The sequence below is a fragment of the Arvicola amphibius genome, chromosome 12 (genome assembly GCF_903992535.2).
Source record: "Arvicola amphibius chromosome 12, mArvAmp1.2, whole genome shotgun sequence".
Classification (NCBI taxonomy): Eukaryota; Metazoa; Chordata; class Mammalia; order Rodentia; family Cricetidae; genus Arvicola; species Arvicola amphibius.
The window spans coordinates 89,895,712-89,910,074 of record NC_052058.2 but is presented as its reverse complement, the minus strand read 5'-3'; positions in this window follow the sequence as shown (position 1 = coordinate 89,910,074).

Sequence of the window (14,363 nt, the reverse complement as noted above, 5' to 3'; positions counted from 1 at the left end):
CATGTGGATTTTTTATGTAAAAAAAGTTCCAAGATATTTCAGCATAGGAAGTAAATTAATGAAATACAGCATAACAGAAAGGAGCATAGAAACAATGCATTATTTCAACTGAGAAAGAAAAACAATTATGAAATTCAATCCTTCCTGTGATGAAAAATGAAAACATTAAGCAAAGTCAGATTGAAGGGAAGCTTCTGAGAAAAGGCACCTGTGAACAATGTATAGATAACGTCATCTTAAATAGCCAAAGCCAATTTTTCTCCCCAAATATCAGAAGCTAGACAAGGATTTTTATACTCTCCTTCTCAATACTGTACTAGAGGATCTAGCAGCAATAATTATGCTATAAAATGAAATAAATGACATTAAGTTTAGAAGGAAGCAAGCAAAACCATAGTGCTTACAATTGATATAACTGTATATATAAAATGTTTTAATAAATTTATTAAGAATCTATTGGGTTTAAAACACAAGGCAATGAGCCCAGCATGACAGGAAGACACAGGAAAGTATAGAACAAAGCAACTGCATTCTGAATTCTTGCACTGCACAACCTGAACTATGAAAAAGAAAACAGTTCCATCTATTACAACATCAAAAGAGTAAGCATTTAGAAATAAGCATGGTCTAGGCAAGTAAAAAATGCTTACCCTAAAATATACAGGACACTATCAAAAAAAGACCTACCATGAAAGAAAGTGTTCCACGTTCATGGATTAGCCTGTCAGCACTTGTCAGTCAATCTCAAGATTCAAGGTAATTCCTTGGAGAACTCCATATGAGGTTTTTGTTTCTCTTTTGCAATTGTGAGGATGAGTCAAATCATATGGAATTAATTCTAAAGGAACTGAGAATAGTCCAAACAATCTTTAGAAGAAACAAAGTAGGAAGGTTATTCTTTTGATTTTAACACTTCCTTAAAAATGTTACAAAATTAAGACAGTATGGTACTGTTGTGAGAGACATACAAAACAATTAAATCAAATTAAGAATTCAGAAATAAACTCAGGTTCTGTGGTGAAACAACATCCATCAGCCATGCCAAGACCAAGAACAGTGACAAGTAGCAGCCACATGTACAATAATGACCGTGATAAAAGTCAGATTCCAGTAGAGTAGTGTAAGACCCACTACCACTGGTCCAGATTACTTTACCTACTACTGCACTGTCATTGGATTGTCCAACTACTATAGCACTGCCATACATGCTAATGAGCTGCACACCCCACCACGACCAGCCTCATGTCTCTCAGGAATATCAACTAACTATCAGGAGTACAGTAAAAACCGACATATTCATTGAACAGACTCCTTGCTTTCATTTTCTCCATTCGCTCTATACGATGTAACTATTTACTTTAAGGATTATTATTAACAACCCAACATATATACTTCTGGAATTTTCATGTTTGCTTCTATATATTACATGCATGAACACATGCCTGAACACGTGTGTTGGTATTATTTTATATATACACATATAACTTTCTCACAGTATATTTTATTTGTGAGAAGATAAGTCTCAACTGATGGCAACTGCATACAATTTTATACTATGTTTTAAGGACCAAGCAATATTCTAAGTCTTTTACACATTTTGTGGGACCCTCTATGTACCATTGCCATGCACTTTGCAGAACGGTGAGACCGGGGTGCAAAGAATTAAGTTAATTTGACCACATTTGTGTAGACTGAAAAAACAGAGTTAGTGTGTAAACAGCATTTAAGCCCGCCTCTCAGACCCTTAATTTCCCCTCTGCAGGCCTACTCCTGGAGATATGGGAAGATCTTGAAGTCTTTCCTCATAGCAATGTGTTTCCTACTTAATTGTTCTTATTTGTTTTTGTGACTCAAAAAATAGATATGCTAAGAATTATTCTGGGTTTATTATTATTATTATTAGATCAAAGGGGCAATATGAATCTCTAAATAGAATTTATTTTATAGTATACACTGATATAAGAATATAACTAGATGCAGTTTTCCAACCAGCCAAAATATCATTTATTGAATTTATTCGTCTGTTCATTTGCCTGTCTGTCCATGCACCTTGTGTCTGACAAAGCGACTCTATTGGTTTACTAAGCAAGGAAATGAATGAATGATTGTTATTAATCATCACCTCTCTGCAGGTTAGTTTCTGTCAAGTTGACACAAGCCAGGGTCACCTGGATGAAAAGAGCCTTAACTGAGGAATTGGCTGCATCCAACTGGCCTGTGGGCAAGTCTATGATTATTGCAGATTGGTGTGGGAGGCCCAGCCCGCTGTGAGCAGTGCCATTCCTGGGCAGATAAGCCTGGATTATGTAAGAAACCAGATTAAACAAGCCCTGAGGAGCAAGTCAGTAAGCAGCCCTTCTCCAAAGTTTTTGCTTCAGTTCCTGCCCTCAAGTCCCTGTTTTGGCTCCCACAGTTTATGGAAGTGGAAACTGAAATAAATCTCCCCCGTCCAGATGTTTTTGGTCAGTGTTTTATCATGGCAACATAGAAACACACAAAACAAGCTCAATGCAGGAAAGTCAAACTGTTCACAAAACCGTGACCTGATAAATAACTTTAAAGTGTTGAGAAATTAAAAAAAAAAAAAAAAAAAAAAAAAAGCCTCATGGCTTCTCCTATGGAATTTCACACAAATCCTTGGACTTGTAAAATATCTGGCCATAAATTCCAAATCCTGAACTTTCTTTGACCAAAAGATGCCATTCTCTGACTCCTGAGTGTGAAACACTTCCAAGTAGTCCTTGCTTTCTCTGATTCTTGAGCTTCGTAAAAAGTTTCCTCTTTCATTGGATTTCAGCTGCTCTTTGAAGAGACACTCTGGCTTTGTGCCTGTGCTTCCCTTTATGCCCTCTAGGTTTGAAAGGCAGAAGCACAAGGCCACTGCAGCCCCAGCAGGCTGGGGTACACCTCCCTGGTTGTTCCCTCATGTAACTGACAGGGCTGGGATGATTAAAGCCTGAGAGATTCTGGGAAGAGCTGAGCACGGATTTTTCAATGTGCGAACTACTTGTCAAAATTTTATAGTAATTAGGAGCTGAGTGAAGAAAAGAGGAAGTGGCTGCTCAGAAGTTGGTAGAATTTCAATGTTGCAATATTCTTTTTGAGATTTATAAATGGTCTGAATTCATTAGGAAGTCACATAAACCTCAGAGTCCACGGAGAGAAGAGATAAGTTATGCCAGCCTCCTAGCTTCAGATGTCCTTCAAACGTGCACCAGGGTATGGAGATGGTGTCTGGGAGCTCATGTACTTCAGGAGCCTCCAGCTTACCCTTGTCCCCAGAAAGTAAATCCATCCATGTGTCCTTTACTGCTGCAATCCTCCAGACACTGTGTGCTGGGGGTGGTCAGAGGGAGACTTCCGTCAGACCCTTAGATCTGCTGGCCTATTCAGACACAGATTCCTCTGTCATTCACAGTTAAATACAACAATTTTCCCCATATTTTTTACTTAAAAAATTACTTTTCATTTTACATACCAACCCCAGTTCTCCCTCCCTTGTCTTCTCCCGCTCCTCCTCTACCCGTTTTTCAACCTCATCCACTGCTCAGAAGGGGTAAGGCCTTCCTTGGGGAGTCAACAAAGCCTGGTATACAAACTTAAGGCAGAACTAAGCGCCCCCACCCCCCGTATCAAGGCTGAACAAGGTATCCTACCATAGGGAAAGGTCTTCAAAATGCTAGTTCATGCATCTAGGATAAGTCCTGATCCCACTGCCAGGGACACCCAACAGTTCAAGCCACATAGTTGTTACCTACATTCAGAGGATCTAGTTAGGTCCCACGCAGGTTCCCCAGATTTCAGTCCATAGTTTGTGAGCTCCCACTAGCTCCTCCAGTCAGCTATCTCTGTCGTGTTCCCCATCATGCTCTTGAACTCCCTTGCTCATATGATCCTTCCTTCCTCTCTTCAACTGAATCCAAGAGCTCTGCCCAATGCTTGGCTATAAATACAAGGTTTTAAGCATTGTGATCATCCATGATTAAAGTGTTATCACCTTCTATATTACTATTTCTCTATTTGAACACATTTAGATTCTTTTCACTTTTTCATGATTTTTCTACAAAATCTTTATTGTTTAATACTTACTCATTTTATCAAAAGAATAATTTTGATATTAACAATCCTTACCACTGAGTTTGATCTAATCTAGTCTCTGTCTGGAGAAGTCCAAGTTTTCTATGTGGTTTGGGGAAGACTACATTGCTGTAAGTCAAACTGTAGAATGTGTGCTGTAGAAATTGCTTTTCTTCTATTAGGAAATTAACCAGGGAGGCTGCTTTTCTGCCCTTTTAAAACCAGGGGCAGTCAAGTGACATACTGGCAAACGTGACTGAATGACTGAGGATGCTCTCCGAGCTTCTGAGCTTCCCAAGAAAGGGAGCAACGTGAAACCCGAGAACACTTTGGGATTTCCAGATTATGCTGACAGAATACAGGCTAACATCACATCAGGATTAGGTTTCAAGACCAAAATCTGGAGAAGTATATAAATGTAAACCTTCACATCAAGTATACACGGTAGTAGTACACAGCAGCACTGTATTGCCCTGAGGAATCCACCTTCCCCAGACTCCACTTCCTGCCCACTGGTCTTTACCAGAACGTGTGGACTTTCACCGTCCAGGACGAAGCTTTTCCAGATTAGTGCTCCACTTAGCAATGTGCACTGAAATGATCTCCCTCTTTGCATAGTTTGATGGGGCATTTGTTAGTGGATTAATATTTACTGTCTGGACATAGCACTCGTTTTACTTGCCTATGAATCTACTGAAGAACATCTTAAGTGGTTCCAAGTTCGGGGCGATTATGAAATTAGCTGCTATAAATAACTGCATGCAGATATTTACATAAGCGTAAGCATCCAATCCGTTTGAATAGCAGGAGTATGTTTATTTTCACAGAGCCTGCCAAACCGTTTTCCAAAGTCTGTCCTCATTTGCTTGCCACCGGTGCCAGGCTGAGCTCTTGTTGCCACGCGTCCGCACCAGCACTAGGTGTGAGGGTTCTAGATTTGGGCCATGCTGTTAGGTGTGAGGACAGAGTTCATTATTGTTTTAATTTCAAGTATCCTGAAATATATATAACAGTGATCATTTTTCATATGCCTTTTGTACAATCTAATCATTTTTAAATTGTACAAGAAGACGTTTTTATAATTTTAGGAAATCAGTTGGGCAATGTTTACTTTCAAAGGGGCTTAGGGCAGATGTATCAAGATTTAACAGTGATCAAAAATGTGAATTGTTCTATTTTTACCCTTCTTCATTTTAAAATGTTTATAGAAATGTAGGAAAAGTGGTTTGAAGGAAGTTTATTTAGACTCCTCAGTCTAGAGGCAATAAGGAGCTGAGGCAATAAGGAGCTGAGCAGTATCCTTGAGTTTGTTCTTTCTAGCCCTGGTCTCTCAGCTTCCATCTAGCCTCGAGTATGTCTTGCCAGAGACTACAAGGAGAGGATCTAGGAATCCCTTTGACTTGACATACCATACAACTCATCTCCAACAAGGGAGGCTGAAATGGTGTGTCTTCTAAGCCCAGGCTGTTTCCTTGTTGAAAGCCAAAACTGCGTTCGGAAAGCTGTTTGTCCCATCTTGCAGTCCATAGTGCTTCCCTTTCTATGTAATGCCAACTTTTTTCATTTGTAATATTTCCAAAGGAGGGGGAAAGCATAACAGAAGTTTGGAAGCTAAGTGCTTCCTTACCTAGTAGCAAAACCCTCACTTCAAACCCATGAGGGCTGCCTGAAAGAGCATTGTTGGGGCCATGGAAGAGGGGATACAGGGTGGTACAGCTTCCGAGGAGCTTCCAGGTTCTCAGCATTAGGTTTTTGTGATCAGCTGGGGAGGAGAGGGAAGAACAGGAAAGAGAAGGAAAAGGGATGGGCAATCTGCTCTAAAAATAGACCCACAATGGCAGTTGATTATTGGGTGCTCCTGATAAAAGCAGTTTAACAAGAGTAGAGGCTCTTGAGTCTGGGAAGCGGGCAGATTCTGCCTCCTGACATTTCACTGTTAACCCTACTGTGAGCCCTTTGTGGATGACTCTCATTAAACCCCTTTAGGCAGTGCTTCTGTCTGAGGTGCTGTTCGCTGGCATTCAACTTGCTTGCTCTCTGATAATTCTTATTGTTTTATATGCTAAACTGAAAAATCACCTTAACAAGTCAGAAATAAGCATCCAGTGATTAAAGGCCCAGACCCGGGATATTATCCAGAGCTTAGCGGTACTTGCAGTGTGAAAGAGAGCTGAAACCTAAATTAAACATCATCAAAGGCCCGCTAATCCCCAGCCTTTACAAAATGTAACATCTACCATCCTTGATGAACTTAGGGTGTAAGGAGGGGGCATGGGACTCCAGGCTAAGCAGTAATATTTCTACAGAGGAGATTGGAGTTAGACATTCAATTGGAAGGGCCAAGAAGTACCTAAACACCCCCACTTTCCAAAGAAGTGTGTTCTTCCGCCATGTAGATCTAAATCTGCCAGAAGAGCCAGCCTTCCTTCATCCTTCTTAACATAGCCAAGGTGGGATTAGTGCTAGTTCCTATTTGAATAATCAGATAAATGCTTACGGTTGGTCAAATACTCACCTAAGTAATAAAACTACTTAAATAAATATTTACTACCAGGATATCACAGGAAATAATAGTAACGTGAAGCACAAATATGAGGATAGAAATACATACAGGCTACAGAATACACAGCCAGTATTTCTGAGTGACACTTGCTGTTTAAGTTCTTTGAGGCCTTGGTTCTTTGTGAAATGGGCAGGTCTGTCTTAGAGAATTCCTGTAGAAATGACAGATAATCATGCATTGCCGTCTTGACACACTGGCCAACACACAGTAAGCCCCAAATAAATTATTTAAATACTGTTGAAAGATTTTTTTTTCAGGAGGATAGTAGTATTTAGCCAATGTTGGAAATCTGGAACCAATTTTAAAAAAGCCTAAAAGGTAGGTTTAAAAACACACAAAACTCAGAAATGATTTTCAAGGTATGTATTCTAAATCCGTGGCAATTGTTCTCCTTTCTATGTGAAACAGGACTAGTTTCACAACACAAGGCACTAGAGAAGCCATTCTCCACAAAGAAAAGGGAGGGGCATTCCTACAGCATGCAAGAGGAAAGCCGAGAGTCTCCGTGAACACAGAAGGCAGGAGAGGGAAGAAGAAAGAGAGGCGGCGATGCTGGACCATTTTGTAGCCATTGCATTGTAACCCCCTTGTCAGTCACAATCAACACTTCTGCTATTCCAAAATTCTGTACAGCAGGCCATTTCCTCTCTGCTATATCCTATTTCCCCGTGGCTTCCATAAATGTAGAAGCACTGAAGAGAATTCTAGGCTCTAGGAGTCACTGCCAGACTCGGGGGTGTCTGCTCTCACCGTGGGTGCTCTCTCTCTCTCTGGTGCCCTGAGCAATGTCTCCCCATTCTGGGTGAGGCAGCCATGCTGGAGACGCATCAAGACTTGTGCATATGGGACAGAAGCTCAGAGCATCTCGTTACTCCCTAATTGCCATTGGAGTCCAAAGTCTTCCCGAGAGTGGCTCTGCATCACTCACTAGAACGCCACAGAGCCTGCGCTTCTAGAGCCCACGATGAGAATTAAAAATTTAGTGTGAATCTGGATTAGAGCAAGACTGTTCATCAAGGCTCACATGGTTCCCACTTAGCACAGCAGCTGTCTGTCCCCTGCGGACAGCAGTTTTGGAGGAAGCATATTCATTATTTATTTCATTTTTAAAAGAATGTATGATTTTTTTTCCCCTCTCAAAGGATATATTTCCAAAACTTCAAACTCAAAAGGGCATAGGGCTGGATTGAGAAAAGTACACAGAGAAATTTTCTTGTTGATTTCTAGCTTTCATGGCTATGACTTTCTAATATGCTCATATATGTATTTACACTAAACACTATATTTTTCTCAGCAGTTCAGTGAAAGAGCTGATGACTTACAGCACGCTAGTCATACAGCCAAGCTGGTGCCTGGAGATCCAGTCTCAGCTGTAACACTTGCTGAGACTAAATGACTTAAATTATTTAAAACTCAGCAAATGTCTGTGTGTGCTCCCCTCTACCAGGCACTTCATATGCGGTGGCCACTGGGCATGTCCACCCTCTCAGAAGCTCACTGCCACCAACAATAGCATTCTTGTTAAGAGCAATGTGGAAAGTGCTGGCAATGGCGAAGTTCTTGCCACAACTTGGTGCTGTGCTCCACGCACATCCTCACACAGAAGTTTCTGGTCTTTAAAACTACTGACATTCAGGGAGAAGATGTAAATACCTCAAGTGTTTTAAATATCTGCTTTAAGATCTTTAGCTATAATTGAAGCAGAAGATTAAAGAACTGTCCTGAACAGAACAGTTGTTAAATTTCCTTTTAAAAAGAGAAGAATGACGGACCACACTGAAGCACAAGGGGGCTGGGTGATCAGGGCTGGTGAGAGAACCAAAGCTTGTTTGCATCTTCTGTGGTGTGGAATGGCGAGTAGGGTTGGAAGCAACTGTCATCTTCCTATGAAGGATGTGATTGCCGGTGTCTAGAACCTAGGGCTGGGATGAGGAGGAGGGAAACTTGGCTGAGAAGTGGGACATGGCTCTGGACTCTTATGCTCACCGAAGACACACTTGGAAGAGTCCGTTAGTGTTTGGGGGTACTGGCTAGTTTATGTTCCGCAGCTAATAACTGCTAAAACCAGAATTTGAACCTGAATCTTTTAATTGAGATTTCTCTCCACGATGACTAGAAGTCCTGGAGAATGCTTTAAGAATTTTTTATCTATGGCGCTCTGTCTGGTTCATTGAGTGTGAAGGTCGCCTCCCTGTCATGAGTAGCATAGGATGCTACTTTTTCAATCATATAGACCACACCACAACAGAATCACTCTGGTTAAATGACAGCTAGCTAAACCGAAACTTTAAGGAAGTAGATATTCCCCAAGTTTAGACATTTTTCTTTCTTCTTTTTTTTTTTTTTAAAGCTTTAATACTTTATTAAGCAAGCATTTTTTAATGCTATCTTTCATAAAACTTGTTTTTAGGACAGGAAATATGATACAAAATTCCATCCAAATCCAAAATATCTTGGAAACCTGCTGGTGCCTCCTTGGTTAGCCCACACTGTGTGGTAACCTTTAACCTAGATGGTGGTAAAGTCACATGACATTCATCTTCTCCAATCCTAGCAAAGATGGCTGCCTAAAGATGGCAGTGAAGTCACATGTTGTTTATGTTCCAAGATGCTGTCACACCACACAGTCCCTTTAAGATTACCTATGCAGGGCTGGAGGGATGGCTCAGTGGTTAATAGCATTGCCTACTCTTCCAAAGCTACTGAGTTCAACTCCCAGCTACCACATGGTGGCTCACAACAAACTGTAATAAGATCTGGTGCCTTCTACTGGCCTTCAGGCATACACACAGATAGAATATTGTATACATAATAAATAAATATTTTTTAAAAAAGATTACCTATGCATGCATTTTAACTAGCAACCCTGGGTTATGAGTTGTTTTTTTTTTATTTCAGTCTACCAATCAGTGTAGTACATACATTTAACATGTGTAGCAAAGACCTGGAGTAACCTGTTAGCTAGTCAACCTTTCTCTATTGCTCTGTTTCCCTATGCACACTTTAGAAAACCTACTGTTTGTCCATTGCCCTATGGTCCTTCTCATTCTATCTTGCTGAAAAAAAGCTGCTTCATTCATGGATAAGCAGTACCATTTATATTTAAGTTTGGGGTAATTTTGACAATAATTACAGCCAGAGACCCAATCTGACTTTGTAGGTAAATGTTGCTGCCTCTGCTGACTGTTCTGTAATCTTACATGAAAGCTCTGTAAGCTTTCATCTTACCTGGGAGGAGTAGCACTGCTGGCTCTTGAAGAGTGGTTTTAGAGATTAAAACTCATGCATATTAGCATAGGCTTTGGAGTGTGGTCAGTGCTAAGCAAGCATAATCTACTTAAGCTTCACACAGCAAAGTTCCCTGCCTGAGACATTCTCATCAGCAGAAAAATATTAGCTGATAGATAATACTTTTTAACGAGGAAAATAGAAATGATACTAGGCAAAAAACATCCCCATGCCTCTAAATAAGTGATTCTCCTTTTCCTGTGTTAATGGACTCTAGAGTTCAAGGAAGGCTAAACACTGCAATAAATGGCCTTCGATGAAACACCTTAAAATAAGAACTTACTTTAACAACAGCCAGCATGTAGTAAACTTTGAGTCCCATTCCAAGGACAACAGTGTCCTTCCTTTGCCCAGCAGTTACTTCATATGTACACAAAGCAGCATAATTTAAGTTTATAAACACTGACTAGAAACATGTCAAGCTAAGTTCAGGCATTCATAAGTAAGAAAACAAACCTCCAGTGTGATTTGTTTGTGAGCTGGTTAGTGGGCCCCCAAAAAGTAGAAATCCCAAAAAGTAAAGAATAAAAACAACCAACTACAAACTGACTACTTAATATTTCAATTTTCTTTTTTTTGGGGGGGGGGGTTGGGGGCAGCAGTGGAATTCTGTCATTTCTTTAGTCTGTTGTTGGATCCTCTACCCCGGCACCGAATGCTCTTCTCAACAGGCAGATAATCCTAAAAGAATGATGCAGGAAAGGAAATATTTTAGGGAATATTGTCTATTTGCATACTTAGACAGTATTAGCTGGTGATAATGGGTAATGCTGGCTTTGGAAGTCACATCTATTGGTTATATTGAGCACTAGTGAGTATAAACCAAGGACTGATTTCTTAGTTGCAAATCTGCACATAAGACTTGAACAACAAAGGCTTAGAACAACAGGGAATAGGAGTAGAAGAGGAAGTGCATGATGAGATGGCCAGGACTTCAGACTTGTTAAGATATGAAATGTGTACCTCTCTGAATCTTATGAAATTTCTCTGTGCTGTAGCTTTCTTACTGGAAAATGAAAGCAATAGGAGCTCTGTAGTGGATGTATGCTGTCTTTGCCAATTTAGAGTTTCTAGGTTGTCAATAAATATAAAAAACAAGCAGATAAGTTGGCGTTTCAAATCAACAATGCCTTAAATATTTCATGAGGCACATTTACATTGAATGTTATATAATATTCGGGGACATACTTACAGTAAAAAGTATTCCCAGTTGTTTAGAAATGCAGACATAAACAGATATTGATGTGGGAGTTTCCTTTGTATGCTGTGATTATCACTAATGAATAAAAAAACTGTTGATAGTGCAGAACTTAGGTAGGCAGGGAAAACTAAACAGAATGCTGGGAGGAAGAAGGCAAAGCAAGAGCGAAGCCATGGAGCTGACGCAGACAGATGTGCTGAAACTTTACTGGTAGGCCACGACCTCAGGGTGATGCACAGATTAATAGAAATGGATTAAATTATGATGTAAGAATTATCCAATAAGAAGCTAGAGCTGATGGGCCAAGCAGTGATTTAATTAATACAGTTTCTGTGTGATTATTTCAGGTCAAAGGTAGCTGGGCAGCCGGGAATGAACAAGTGGCCAGCCTCCTCCAACAAGATATCACAAATTATCCAGTAACCATATCCATGCCCCTTCCTGCCTTCTCAAATAATCTGAATTGTCCAAGGGAAATATTAGGGAGCAATCCCTTCTTGCTGATGTTTCTTGTTAAAATATGGTTATGTGACCATGATAGTCAGGTTAACTTTAATCCTTAGTCTATGTGGACCAGCCTATTCAACTCTGACCTGTGGATTCACTTTCCACTTCTGACTGAAGAATCCAAGAGTTGCTGACAGCCATGTTGAACATGAATAGAGAGACCAGAGAAGGGAGGAAATAGCAGATACGACCCTGGGAATGGAGGGAAGACTGGATACCAATGGCATTGCCAGATGCTCCAGTTTGCTTATGGACAGTTCAGTATGTGTTTCTGGCCACATGAACTGTTTTTAGAAACCAAGTTCTTGTCTAAGTCATTTACAGTGGAGCTTTGTCACTAATAACAAGAAAATCTCCAATAGAATATGGAGCATGATCAAGTTTTCTATTAAGTGAAAACTCTATAAATAGAGATCAACCCAAGTTCTCTCACACAAAGATGTTGACAAAGTACCATTTCAACTCTTCCTAGCCTTTTGTCATCTCTTTAGTGCCCCACTATTCCTAAGTCAACAATAGTCTATGTGTAGCAAATGGTAGACACTACAAGCCCAACCCCTAACCTAAGAATGGTATATGATGTGGGAGGTGATATATGTTGTGAATACGTTTTATTACCTTCAGTTAATAAAAAAGCTGCTTTTGACAAATGGCCTAACAGAGTAAAGCCATGCTGAAAGAGATATAGAGAGAGGGTCAAGGAGAAGCTATGTAGCCGCCACAGGAATAGATGCCTCCAATGGAGCCCACCAAAATTTTGTCAGTAGGCCATGATCTTGTGGTGATGCACAAATTAATGGAGATGGGTTGGTTTAGGATTTAAGTGCTAGCTAGCAATATGCTTAAGCTATTGACCAAGCAGTGTTGCAAATAATATAGTTTCTATGTGGTTATTTCTGGGCTGAGCAGCCGGGAATGAACATCCTCAGTCAACAGGTATGGTGCTTAATAGCCCAACAGTGTTCACTCCACTATATAGCCTGTCACCCATGAGCATATGGACATCATAAATCCGACTTTCAGTTATTTTTTTAAAGGACACAAAGCTTGGAGAAGGTGGAGGGGTACAGGTAGATCTTGGAGAAGTTAATGAGAGGTAAATATAATAAACATACATTGCATGAAACACTTAAAGAATTAATAAAATATATTTTAACTTGAGAGCAATAGTTAAAATTTATCTCCAAATAAGAAGCAAGTTAGAAAACAAAACAAGACAACAACTAAATCTTCTAACAACTGTGAGGCTGGACAAATTTTTAATAGAAAATACCACTTTTTTTCTAACCTCCTGTAGGACACATGTAGCAGTATTTTCCAATTACATAAAAAGCAAACGTGGACTTACTCATTAAAAAAAAATAGGCAGTAATGTCCAGAAATGAGAGGCTCTAATTGCCATGATTAATAGTTGGGTCAGACTATGTTCTCTCCTAAAAATATGTAGGAAAGATAATTCTTTGCAAGCTTGTGCTGACGTTGTAAGCAGTGTAGGAGCCAGATGTCCTGTGATTTTCATATTGAGAATTTGTGCTGAAGTATGTGTGTAATGTAGTATATTTTGTTTCCACTGAGAAATTTTGTAGCAATATATCCACCAATGATAGTCCAGCAGTCTGGTCTTAGGATGAAAGGCTTCACTACTGCCCACTTTCTATGTTCATCACAATTCTGATTGTTTATAACACCATTCTAGCTTTTTAATTGCAGTAACCATTTCTCTCTAGAACATACAAGTCTGTAACAGAAGATAAAACTGATGCTGGAGTTAGATGAAGTTGAAATAAACAACAATTAATAGCTTCATTATTAGCTATTACTTTAGTTACCATATTAATATTTTTACAAGATAAGTTTATGTGAGAATTAGAGTTGAGTAGTGCTCAATATTTAGCAAACTCCATAAACAAGGTTCATAAAACAGTGAGCGACAGGAAAAGGAGAACCATAGCCATGGCGGCTTTTCATAAGCTGCTCTCTACAGAGACAGCTGTCAGGTCTTCCAAATGACTTTTCTGCTCTCTTATATCACCTGAAGTCAGAACATGCTGCCACCCACAGCTCCTTCTGGCCACACTTTAAATAATCGTTTGACCAGAATCTCATTTAAACAAGTTTATAAAACCATCCATAATCCCAAAACACCTCCCCAATCCAAATCAGTTCTTGCTGCCTCACCCCATCCCAGTCTCCTCCACTTCTTCAGTTCTCATTGAATTCACCATGTAGTTTCTAGTATCTTCTTATCTCTACATTTTTCTGTGGTTTAATCAGTTTGTTTTATTCCCACATACTTTATAAGGCACATGTAGATCTATTTTGATTACTAAAAAACTGATTCATGGTAAGAAAAGAGGCTGAGTCAGGGTAGATGACTCACTATAGCACTCAGTTTAATATAGAGTGGAATATCATTTTCAGACAAAGAGCACACACGGAACCCAATTTGCCACTGCGGTCTGAATCTGTAAATAAAGTCGCGAGGATGGGAAAGTTCAGAGGGAGCTTGCTCTGGAGGCCTTGCAAGCCAGTGTCAGGGCTGAGAGCAAATGACTCTTAAATTTTATACCCTAGGGCTCCACTATGTTCACGCTGGTCCTGGCCCTGAATTGCAAATCAACTTACAGGGACTACAAACGCTTATAAGACTCAGAACACACAGTACAAATTACACTGCACTGTCCTGGAGTTTGCACCAATATTTGCACACACGTAAACACCACTCTC